This window comes from Podarcis vaucheri (genome assembly GCF_965113315.1).
Source record: "Podarcis vaucheri genome assembly, chromosome: 7".
In the NCBI taxonomy this organism is placed as follows: Eukaryota; Metazoa; Chordata; class Lepidosauria; order Squamata; family Lacertidae; genus Podarcis; species Podarcis vaucheri.
Window position 1 is genome coordinate 60215200 of NC_138765.1, and position 13358 is coordinate 60228557.

Here is a 13358-nt window from a genome sequence, read left to right on the forward strand (position 1 = left end):
CAATCCATAAAGCTGTTACACACCTTCATCTTAGCTCTTATCCACCTCACAGTCCTTTGAACTCAGAAGGACTTGATTTAGGTTAAACATCAGGAAGAATTTCCTAACCATCAGAATAATTGGGCAATTGAACAAATTTGCCACAGGAAGATGCACAGTCCCCCATTATTCTGAAGTTATTAAACAGAGGTGAAACCTCCGTTGGTGATGATTTGTGAAGAGAATGGACAAAGCTGCAAAAATAATAGCCCCCAAAAGCCTCAGGTTTGAATCTTTATTAGTCTCGTTGTGGATAGCAATTTACAGTTCCACAAAGGGTTGATCTCTCAGGGCTTGCTCCCCTTGGACTGCTATGTGATACTTTGCCATGTCTTTAAGTGGCAGAAGTGGGTGGTCAGCATGCATGCCAGGGTTCCCAGGCTGGGAGCATCCCAGTCCCTGAGATTTCAGGCCCCAAACCTGAGACGTAGGGCGGGCCTTGGTGATCTCATGGGAGTGGAATCTGGGGACAGAGATTAATTAGGAGAGGGGAGCGGAGGAGGGCAGACTCCACAGAGTGTCTGTGCTTTAATTTGCAGCCAGCCCCTGCTGGGCTGAGGCCTGCAAGCTATATGCACAGTCTTTGTAATGTCCCCTTCACCTGCCACTTGGAGGGGGCCAAGGAAACCTGGAGACTTCAGGTCAGACCTAGAGGTCTGGCAACTGTAGTGGATGGTCTTGTCACCATGGGAAGAAGAATGAGCAGAACTATAGGAAACAAAAGGTCCTTCAGGTTGAACTGAATTTTGCACTCAGCAATCACAGTGGGACCTTAGATGCGCCTTTTCAGTAATTAATGAAACAATAAGAGGTAACATTACAGACATATTTGGATACTTTGGAGTGCCACTTTAAATCAAAATGGCAGACTGAACCTTCCTTTTCAATTTATCTAGCTATCTAATATACAATTGTTTTTATATTAAAAAACCCCTAAGAAAATAAAATATTATTTTAATCACTGATCTCAAAATTGGACTGATTTTTTAGATTCCCAAGAATTGTGATATGAGGCTACTAGTTTACTGTATTTGCTGGCAATCCAATAACATTTATTCTCTGGGCTGCTCACAAAAAAGTTTGATTTTTTTAAAAAAAAAAACGAACAGCAAAATTAAAAATGCAATGCCGTACAAGATAAAAATAAAAGTGGCATTAAACATTGTTCTCTAAGACAGCAGTACAACACAGGGGTGAACTTGGGCCATTCACAGCCTCTCAGTCTAACCTATCTCACATGACTGTTGTGAAGATAGTGAGAGCAGAAAATCAAGCTATGCTGCCTTGAACTAATTGGAGGAAAGGATATAATGTATGCCGTATCATATTTGGTGTCAGAGACAGACCATACTGCTGCCATGGTGGGGCAAAGTTAGATCCAATGGGACTTTGGCCTGATCCAGTAGGGCTCTTCTTATCTTCTAACTCCACTGTCACAGAGGCAGTATACTTCTGAACACTGGTTGCTGGGAATCTCAAGTGGGGAAAGTTGCTAGGATCCTGTTTGAGGGTTTCCGACAGGTATCTATCTAGTTGGCCACTGCGAGATCCGGATGCTGTACTAATGGGCCACTGGCCTGATCCAGCAGTATATTATTATGTTCTTACAATGTTTGGTGCCAGTGACCTGACTCAATATAAGGCAGTTTCCTATGTTCCTAAAAGAAATCAATTGGAAAATGTGTTTAGAACTGTTTTTTAAAAACAATATGGAATAGGAAACAATGATGAATTGCATAGCACTCCTTGCTTAGTTTTGTACTTCCTTCAATAAAAAAAAACTTTTTTTTAATCTCTTAAACTTGGACTAAGTAGAGTTTTAAGGTTTGCAGAGCTGTTCTCCAGCTGAGTCCTTTCCTTTTAGATATGCACACCTCCTCGTTGGACATTCATTATCAACCCTCGTGTTCGTCTTTTATCTACAAGTCCTCTTCAGTGTTCAGCATAAACTACATGGACACCTTGCAGATTGACATTTCTTCATTCATGCTTTACCTTAAACAGCATGCAAAGACATCAAAGAAATGGAGCTGGCTTTGATGTTACAAAATGAAAAACGCCTCATGATTTGCCAAGACCAGGGGAACTTCTAGTTTGCGCTCTCTCTCTCTCTCTCTCTCTCTCTCTCTCTCCTCCACCTTAAAGGTGGGGGGAGATCCAACTTCCCTTCAGACATGTGAAAAATCTTTTCCTATTGTTCGACCAATTTACCCAAATGTTGCTTCCCAGCTGAAACACAAACCAGGGTGGACAACCTTTTTCTCAGTTAAGGGTCTCATTCCTTCATAAGTAATCTATCAAGGGCCAAGGGATAAAAGTGTCCTGGATTAGCTAATCCAGACTAAAGAAGGGCCTGCTCCAACTTCCACCATGGTTACCTCAGGAGCACAACCACCACCAGATAGGAGGATAAAATGAGAGTTGCCTAACAATGGAGGATGGAATTTGAAGGCTCCTCTTTCGGGAGTTGCCCCTTTGGAAACTGGACAGTTTCAGAAGTCCCTGCTTGGGAATTTCAAGCAAAGTTGTAGGAGTTTCATTAGGTATAGTTTCTAGAAGGGTCACCTTTCAGTCGTAAAACCAGCCAAGAAACTTGTGCTACCTGAAAAACTGAAAAAAATATGGTGGCATAAGCTTTCATGGACCAGGGTGCAGTACATCAGACGCATGGAGAGAGAGGGAGGGAGGGAGGGAGGGACAGAGAGAGAGATCTTTCACCAAACTCAGGCTTGTGATTTCCTTGCCAAAATGGAGAGTAAATTTGCTATGTGTTGAACAAGTTCTGTCAGATGTGTTCATCATCATTATTATTATTTCTTGGAAAGTGCTTAAACGCTAATTTCGCTTGGGCTGTCTCTTTTTAATTAAAAACCAGAGGACGTCACAGGATAGGACCAAAAGCAGAGAGAAGAAAGGGTTTGAAATGTAACTCTTGCTATTCCTTCCCAGAAGCATGTCTGATGAAAGGCAAATGTCATGAGGGGAAACGCCTTGTGCAAATGAGCTGCTCCTTTGCCGAACAACCATGAGGCAGGGTGAGGCCACTTACCTCAGCTTGGGATGGGGAGAATTTAGATTCAGTTTGCAATTAAAGGAAAATCTACCTAATTTGCACTTTCTGAAACAATATGCAAATTGAAACACAGCCATCCTTTGAAATTTATATTTCTCCAAATTTTGCAATGCACTTCTCCAGTACAGTGGTGAGTACAAAAATGCATTTATTAAAGTATGCATATAAATGCATGCACAGTGGTACCTTGGGTTACAGACGCTTCAGGTTACAGACACCGCTAACTCAGAAATAGTACCTCAGGTTAAGAACTTTGCTACAGAATGAGAACAGAAATCGCGTGGCGGCGGCGTGGCAGCAACAGGAGGCCCCATTAGCTAAAGTGGTGCTTCAGGTTAAGAAGAGTTTCAGGTTAAGAACAGACCTCCAGAACGAATTAAGTTCTTAACCCGAGGTACCACTGTCTTAGTGAAAATAACATACAAATACACATTGTGTTAAAGGAAATTGCTTTGCAAAAATGTATATATTAGGCAGAATTGCAGGCAAAAAAGTACATATTAGAATTTTTCACTAAAATGTGGGTGGATTTTCATTTGGACTTTTTAAAAAAGCATGATGTGGAAAATGTGGGAGATTGTTTTCTACCTGAGATTATTTTGCCTTGCTGTTGCATGGAACAATGCATGACCGAGACCTTGAATCTGTAAGTATAGTATTTTAAAATTACTTTACTGTTTGTGGTTTGCTTATTGCAAGAGGGGTAGAAAGAGGTCAGCTGCTGTGTGCAGCTGAACAGAATTAAAATAACCTGTATTCCTAACACTATACTATTGCTTAACTTATTTGGGTTTAAAACCTGCTACTGGGGCTCTGTGTGTGCAAGTCCTACGTTTTGAATTTATGCACAAAGCTGATTCTTTTGTTGTCCACCCACACATGTGGGTCCACGGGAATTCATATATTTAATTTTCCTTCCACAGAAGTGTGGAGAACTTAAGTGAAGACTGGGAAAATGAGAAAGCAAGAAACTTAACAAGATGGACCAATGGACTGAGTATAAACAACTTCCTGTGTTCCTTCTCTGGGATGGTATATAATCCTGCACATAAACTGGACACAAAAAAACCTTAGAACTCCACTTGCAGGCCTGGGAGAAGGAAAAGAGGTACCTGACGAGGAATCGAATCCCCTGAGAGGATCACAAGCTTTTTTTATATAAAAAAAACAGCCACAGCTAATTTCTCAACCCCTTCCAATATGTTCAGATTTGTCGCAAGCAATGTGTGGAAGCATGTGGTTGCTGATAAAACCGCCTGTTAATGCTCTTACTGCTACATGGGCTAGAAAAGTGATCATCTATATCCATGGTGATTTAGCCCAGTGTCACCTTTGCCTCTGAAGGTGATGTAAGGTTTGCAACTGATTAATGCGGCTATCGACTCCACTTTGCTGCCTACCTGTCCTGCAAGGGTGCGTCTTATGAGTTGCTAATTAAGTGCACCTGCTGCTCTGTGGAAGATTTTCGGTTTGGGCTGGACCCCTAACATAACCGGCTCCAGATCTGAGAGGGCCTTTGGTAACGTGCAAGCTTCCCTAATGGCAACAGCAGGCAGCAGGGCTTCAGCAGAAATACACACAACTATATTGAGTGAAAGCATAACAAAGACAACCATAGAAATATCAAAATTTTCAAAAGTAGGTTGTCCATAACTTGGCTATTGAAAAACAAGGGTCTGCAGTACTTAGCTAATTAGGAACCACTGCTGTAGTGTGTTATATGGGTGTTTAGTGTTGCTAGGATAACCCTATCCCCTTCACAGAACTACAATTCCCATAGTTCCCTGGGAAGAAGAAGAGGAGTTTGGATTTGATATCCCGCTTTATCACTACCCAAAGGAGTCTCAAAGCGGCTAACATTCTCCTTTCCCTTCCTCCCCCACAACAAACACTCTGTGAGGTGAGTGGGGCTGAGAGACTTCAGAGAAGTGTGACTAGCCCAAGGTCACCCAGCAGCTGCATGTGGAGGAGCAGAGACGCGAACCCGGTTCCCCAGATTACGAGTCCACCGCTCTTAACCACTACACCATGCTGAAGAGGGGATTTATGCTAAACCACTTAAATTTACTTTAATTGTCAGACACTAAATTTGCCAGTATATGGTTGAATCCCTCCCAAAGAAGAGTGACAGTTTGGAAGGAATATTGGGTACATGCATGTAAAAATAGATTTGGAAGGCTTTATTTAAATGGGGATCTGTGTACCAACTAGGCTGATAACCACTTAGCTTTAAAAGTCACGTACCCTTGGACCACTCTCTGGGCATCATCTGCAAAACTCATTCAGAGACAATTACTTGAGCTAAATCTATCTGGCCCATGGGGAAAAGATGTGCCAAAGCATTTTTACTCACAAGCATCCATAGGAATCATTCCCAAAAGCCATCCCAGGAATGTAAAAAACACAATGCTGGAAACAGTTGGAGACCAAAAGTTCAGATAAACATCTGTCAGGGACAATTTCTGTCTAGGGAATCCTGTCCAACCACATTGAGTGGGTTAGGAAAGAGCAAGGCGGTCCAGGCCTTTGATATCGCTTCCAGCTCCATGATTCTATCAACAGTAGTGGAAACTACTAAAGGGTGAAGATGGAAATTGTATTTTAAAGAGAGAGGAGGGGTGCTCCATTGGGGCTTCAGCAACGGTTTGGGCCCTGGTTCCGCACAACTCTGCACTTTGAATGACAGCTGTGTAAGCCAATAAAATTGAGTGCTGATTTAAGCTTGTCCCTCCCCATTACCACCTTCTTCTGTCAGGCTGTACATCAAAGCACACACACCTTTATTTTTAAAGCATCACAACATGTTACATACGACCATGGGCTCCTTTGTAGGAAGGAGTGGGGCAGGGATGGCCCATCCATGAGGCGCAGGCAGTTGCCATAGGTGGCAGTCTGGGGACAGCTGGAAGGGGTGGCCGATCCTGGCACCGCTCACCCCTGCGCTTGTCACCCACTGCCCCCACTTCCTCCACCTCCTCTGTCCCCCTCCCCCCGCTCCTCTCCAGCCTCTTTTTTCTCCCCCTGCTGTTTTCAGTATACTGGGGCTTCCTCAGGCCATGTCCAGTTGCTTCAGGCAGCTGAGGAGGGGGCAGAAGTGGAAGAGATGGAGAAGGAGGCTGGATAATGCCGTTTTCTGATTTGCCTCAAGCAGCAAAATGTCCTGGGCCAGCCCTGGTGCAGAGTATAAATCTAACAAATACATTAAATAAATCTACAATTACCCGTTTAGCCATCCATTCATGCATTACTAATTAACAAATGAAGAGTGTGTGTGTGCAAAACTGCTTTGGTGATTTGAGGCAGGGTGGGGTGGGTGGTTTCTTGGTGACATTACAGATACTAGCCAATCATTGCTGCAACCTGCTGCAAACATGCATCTCTGCTGTCGTTTTCCAGAACTTACATCTGGAAGGTGAATGCAGTGGCAGCCTTTCCTATACAGTACTGAAAACACTACCACTGTGCCAACCAGTTCTCTTTTCTTAGACCCACAACGTCCTTATGTGCAGCTTCTTCGACTCCTTCCTCACCCCTCCACTCCCACTTCTTAGAATAAAACACTGCTTGAAAGGCAAAGCCTTGGGTGTCCTCTTTCCCTCCACTGGAAATCACAATCATTTTAACAAGATTGGGGTTTTGGCAGGTATTTCAAGTGTCGTGGAAATTGCCATTTCTCTCTTTCTCTCTCTTCATATGGATTTTTGAAAAGGATGACAGTGGTTGGAAGACTATTGTTCAAGTTCAGATATCTTTGACAGGGTTGGCAGGTCCCCCCTCCCCATAGTGCCTTTTTTTTCAAGTTTCAGGAAAATGTGCACGGATGACTCAGACTTTTGAGTGTCTTGGAGCCTCTTGGTGTTCATATCTTCTTGTCACTGTTGCCCTCCACATTCAGCTCCTCCATGGAGTTTCTGCTCTTGTTTTGCCTGCTCTGTGCTTTCGTGTACTACAAGTGAAGCAAACTGCTGGTTCTATTCAGTTTTCCCAGCATGGGAAAATTACTAACTCAGAGTACCTATAGAGATTAAAAATACTTGTTTGTCCACTTGAATGTAGTATGCCGACTCTGTTTCCCTCTGGAGCCCACAAGCATGAAGGACAGCCCGTGGCTCAGTGGTAGAGCATCTGCTCTGCAAGAGTTAAGCAACCTCCCCCCTCCCTGCTTCATAGATTTTCCACTTTAAATACCACCTCACCAATGCAACTTTACATTGTCAAAGACAGCACTGGGACTCAGTCACAAATGTTTGTAAGCAAGAGCCTTCAAATGCCTGGCCATCACAACTTGTGTTTCATGGCAAAACACGTCACTTACTATGCACACTGTAATTTGTAACTTTCATGTTGAAAGCCCAATGACATATCAGCCTGCTCCACTTCTAAACTGGTAATTCTCCTTCCCCACCCTGCTTTTTCCCCAAATTGCTTTTTTGGTATGGCCAGGAGAAGGAAAAGTTTAGCAGAGGCAGAATTGGTAAATTCTCTCCTGGACTAGGTTAGGAATTAAGGAGGAAAGTGGGGTAGGGAAGAAAACTGCAACCTCCCTCCTTTCACCCCCCAGACTGGCAGGACTTACTGTTAGACTATTAGTCAAATATACACTGGCAAGACTCAACTGGATCTATCCATCAGTCCTCAGTCATTCAATTCTTACTGCCACCATGCTTAAATGCACACGTAATTCTGTCTTTCCTTGACAGGAACAGCACAGCCGTCAAATTCATTTCCCAGAAAGAAGAGGGCAAGAAGTACTGACAGAGCGCAAGTTATAATAGAGAAGGCTGGCATACTAGTTCTCAAATTGTTCAGGCATGCAACCAGAGCGGAGGAGCAGGGCCGTTTCTCACACCATTCTGAGAAATGGCCCATCACCTGCGAGGAAGTGCAGTATAAAAAGCAGGCTTCTGTGAACACAGTTGGCAAATGCCCTTTGGGGAAAAATCATGACTGGAAGCGGCAATAAACATTTTGCTGCCTGAGGGGAAGTGCAATATGGTACCTCCCCCTGCACTCCATGTACAAAAACCAACTGGGTTGGCCTCTGAATCTTACTTTGAGGGCAACAGGCAATCTTGGGGGACACAGGTCAGCCACGTGGCACACAAAACTCTGTCCACTTCCCATCCTGAACTATCTGCCTCTTGGTAGGGGCAGCCAATGTCACAATAGTTTGTGCAAGTCATGGAGAAAGTGGGTAGAGAAAAGTTTTTCTCCCTCTCTCATAACACAAGAACTTGTGAGCATTCAGTGAAGCTGAATGTTGGAAGATTCAGGACAGGTAAAAGGAAGGAAGGAAGGAAGGAAGGAAGGAAGGAAGGAAGGGAGGGAGGGAGGGAGGGAGGGAGGGAGTACGTCTTCATGCAGTGCATAGTGATGGTCACCAACTTAGATGGCTTTAAAAGAAGATTAGACAGATTCATGGAGGAGTGGGCTATCGATGGCTACTAGCCAAAATGGCTATGCTCTGCCGCCATCCTATGCCCTTTTAAAATGTGGGGGTTTTTTTGGGGGGGGTTGTTTTTGTTTTGATTATGTATTTTGTGTTTTTATATTTTGATTTTATTCTGTGAACCGCCCTGAGACTTCCAGATATAGGGTAGTATATAGATTCAATAAATAAATAAATAAATAAATAAAAGTTGGAGGCGGTAATGCTTCTGAATACTAGTTGCTGGAGGGGTGTGTGTTCTTGTGCTAAATTCCTGCTTGTGGGTTTCCCACAGATGTTTGGCTGGTCACTGTGAAAACAGGACGCTGGACCAGATCATGGGCCACTGGCCTAATCTAGCAGGATTTTCTTAGGTTCTTATGCATGTGTATGCCTTCCCCATTCACTTCAGTGGAGTGGCTTGCAGGATGTGCAGCAATGGACTTAAATGCAAGAAAGCTTCTTGGAGAAGCTTTTGTGGATGGGGGAGCTCTATGTGTGGTTTGGCTGTCTCCCATCCTCCTCAGCCAACCTCCAAATTGAGGGATAGAAGTGCCTTGCATTATTTACATTATAAAAGTTCTATATCAAACTTTTTGATACATGGTGAAAGCCTTTCAAATACTATTTGAAATGTGTTGATTCTATGGAGGGAGGGAGGAATTCTCTTTGAAACCTGGACAGTGTCCCTTCTGAATTGGAGGAGTATAAAGCCATCCAAGCTTGTGCCATGAGTTATAAACACTGCTGGATGGAGTGCTGTAATTGATTTTTGTTCTGTGTTTATAAAGCTGGCCAGACTTAGGTTGCAAAGATCAAAGCAGTTGGCTCACAAAGGCCTGCTTCTTCCCCTCCTCCCAGCTCCTTCATCTCCCCACTCAACTGCAATGAGTCTAGCAATACATCTGCTTCCCAGTTGCTGTCCAGCTTCCAGTGGACTCTGGCTTCCCAGATGCAATTCCACTTTTTGTTTTTCTTATTTTTCAAAGGAGGATCAGAAGGAGGTGGTGGGGTCTGTCCCCAGCCACCCCTGCTGCAATTCGCCCGAGGATATAGAACATCTGGGGCACCATCCAGCAAAAGCTAATTGCAATTTAAGTCCTCTTGGAATGAGTGGGACTTAAGTAGTCACAAAGCTGATGCCTTGTGCACACCTGGAACAGATGATGTAGCAGTGGAATGGCCTGTATCAGTTTGAAAAGCAAAGGTGTTGGTCCAAAATACTAGATGGATGGAAGGATAGATGGATGGATTGCAGTGTGATGACAATTTAAGAATTGCAGGGTTCTTTCATGATAGTTACAGCTACACATCCTTCTAAGATTATTCAACTTTCTAAGATTATACAATAAATTTATAATCCTACAATAATAATAATTAGGGATGCATTGCAACAATCAATGCCGATCTACTATTTTCTGCGCACGTACATGGGCAAATGGTTGGGAGTATTCCAACAACAACAAAATTGTGTTTACCAGGAAGCCCGATTGTATGCAACAGAACTTGCACACCATTCTCTTGACCCTGAAGCTCCTTGTATTTGCAGTGTTGCTAAATGCTTAGCTTTGGAGCATACAGAATAACAACTCCTCAGGGTTCTTCCCATGTACCCTTGACAGAGTGACCCTAGGAGCCAAACCAGTGACTGACTCACCTCCTTTCACTCTGCTTGGCTCCAATCAGTGCAGAGAAGACTTCTCAATGGCTAAAAAGCTCTCCGTTCATGCTGACTGGACAGCTCTGGGGCACTGGAGACAGGGACCCCACTGCAGAAATAGTAACAGGTCTTCCACCACCCTGGACCACTACACCTCTGTCTTAGCATTTCATAGTTCACCATAGGTCCTGCGAGCAAGACCAGGTTTTGCTTTTCTGCCCTCTGAAAGTCTCCCTAAATTTGTGCCTATATAAAAAAAATTAGCCTGTGCAAATGTGTCTCACGGGTCTGATATATACAGGACAAAGTCCACACAGGATGTCCTTATCTTGGCAAAGTTCTTCATACGCTTACATGTGCTTACCATGCACAATGGCCCAGTCACATGTAGTCCCACCACTTCAGCTGTGGACCCACCTGGGCCATCAGTCACTGGCATGCCAACATTAACATGTGAACTGGCACGTGAAGAAAGCAGACGCATGGAAGGGCTTTCACACCAGGCCTTCAGCACCACTCAGGTGGCATTGACAGGTGGCAGTTGCCAATGTGTGGCATCCCAAGGTGTGCTACATGCCTCTGGCAGCCCCTCAGATAAACTACTCCACTCATTATTTTGATCAAAGCAATGTCTGTGGAACTGAGGAAATCAAATAAACAGAAGGGCCTGCTATTTCCAGTCTGCATGAGCTGCCATTTGGGAATCTAATTAGCCGGCATGATTCTCCGCTTCTCTCTCTCTCTCTTTAGCCTGATGACATCGTCATTTCAGCAAGAAGAACGCTTTAGTGCTCTGCTTCGTACATTGGTTTCACATCCCATCTCCACGATCCAGCCGAGATGAAAAGGGCCTGTCATCAGTTACTGGTGTGGATAGATGCACATAGAGGCTGTGTACATACTATACATTGAAGGCACAATGGAACTATAGTTTACCTCTCGCAGAACTGCAATTTCCAGCACCCTTAATCTACAGTTCCTAGGATAATTTGGGGGAAGCCATGTGCTGTAAATGTATGGCATCTATGCAGCCGCAGACATGATGTGTAAATTGCCTTGAGGCCTGTCAGGCAAAAAGGTGGGGCATACATAAATGAATTACTACTACTACTATATAACACTTTCCCAGTGGAGCACCCTGATTTGGGTGCATTCTTGGGTGCATTCAGATATGGGAATTATTGCATAATGTCACAGAAAATTAATGCATTGTTGTGGAGTTGTCAATGGCTAACAAGAGAAAATTTATGTGAATGAAGTAAGAGGTGATTTTCTCTGAGCAGGGAAAAAGCACCTCATTATTTCTGTTCTTAACACATTTGTCTCCATCTTCTTGCTTCATCCTTGATTCTTGGACATCACCAGCTTGCTTCACACCATCTATGAAGTAGTTGATGCTTCAGTAAACCACTCTCCCAGCTGCAGTAAAACCTTGCCTTGCAGGTGAAGCTCACCATAGCTCCAGATGGGACTCAGAAGAAGAAGAGTATCCTACTGAACCATTCTGGTAGGAGTTTGATTCTGAATTTCCAATGACAGATTTGTCAACTCTATGAAACTGACTTAGTTTCATAGTCTTATCAATCCACCTAACCCAGTTTTGACATAATGGCAAGGACTCATCTACAGCCTTTCTGGATTCAAGGCAGATTCTCTTCCACTGAGTTGTAGTACCTTCCTTCCCACTAGAAAACAAATCATTGGAAGCCTGCAGGGCTTCATTCAGATGTGGGGTTTGTTGCGTTACATTTTCCTGATTATAATCCCAGCACTTCTGTCTCAACTTCTAAAGTTCCTTTTTCACTGCATCACCTGTTGCATTATGGAACTGCGGTTTGATGGATATATCAACATGTCATGCTAAATTTTAAATTATGGGATTTTTCTCATACATTACGATGCAACACTCCCACAATCTTCCAGGTTTTTTTTTTTTGGGGGGGGAAATAAGGTGGAAATGATCACTAAAGTTTCAAAAAGATCCTGTAAAATGTTGAAATTGTCAGGAAAGGAAATGTTGGTGAGATGGAATAAAGCCCTACCTAAATACAGTCCTTGACATTCTCCCTTTTCCATAGCGACCAGATGCTTAGCACCTGGAAAAAGTCCTGGGTTTGCTCCTGGACAGTTCCATTTGGAAAGCATCTAAGGTAGCAGGCCTGTGAAAGTCACACAGAGATCTCACCTAGTCACTGCTAGTCAGAACTAACAAGAAAGCCCCAGGGAAGACTATCCAAAGCAGTCAAAGTCCCAAACAAGGGACAAGAAGTCATGCCGCGTGGCTCTCTGATGCTTAAAAATTGCCCCTGTTTCTTCAAGTCCGGTCTTTCTGCCCCACTGCCAGTAATGAATAATTGAAATTTTTGCTGTCCTTGAACATGGTATTTCATTGCCAGATGTAATGGCTATTAGCTTTGGATAATGGGGCCTGCAACAAAACATTTTTAGTGTGGGTTGTGTTCTCTGTTCACAATTCCAGGCACTCCATTTCCACTCCTCACAACAGTCAGCATTCCATCGCCACTGAGCAAGTTCAGCTCTCACTGAACTGTGTCAGGGAATTGCCTCTTTTAGGATTTTTATTGCAAACCTGCAAATAGCTCCCTCTTGTGTGGGTGGTGCTGTTTTGGTGGCACCTTGCCCCCAAAGACTGGGAATAGAGGGAATGGTTTGTTTTGGAGAGGTACATCCACTTCTCTTTAAAACAAAAAACACCAATGAGCCACTCACACCTGAGGTTTCATAGCATCTTGTGCCAGTGAGTTCCATAGGTTAATTGTTCCTGTTCAGCAACCAGATGGAGCAGACAGGTGATAATAGCAATAGCAATATACTGTGATCCTGCGGCTTGTTATGGAGATGAAATTGGCAGTTGACTGAAGCAGATAAGATCGTTCCATACTCCGTGCTGCTTTCCACTTGTGGTTTCTTAACATTCCCCTGACATGACAGACTTTGATAGCATTAACAGCTAGGCTATGTCTCTTAATTTATGCTACATTATTATTGCTTCGCTGATATTGGAAGACAAATGTTCAACTTACAGAAGCCTCTCTCTTTCAAGCCAAAGACCATGCCCACAAAGGGTGGGGGTGGAGAGAGAGGGGGGGAAACAGCCTCCAATATATTTTCCGTCAATGCCCTTTAAAAAAATATTA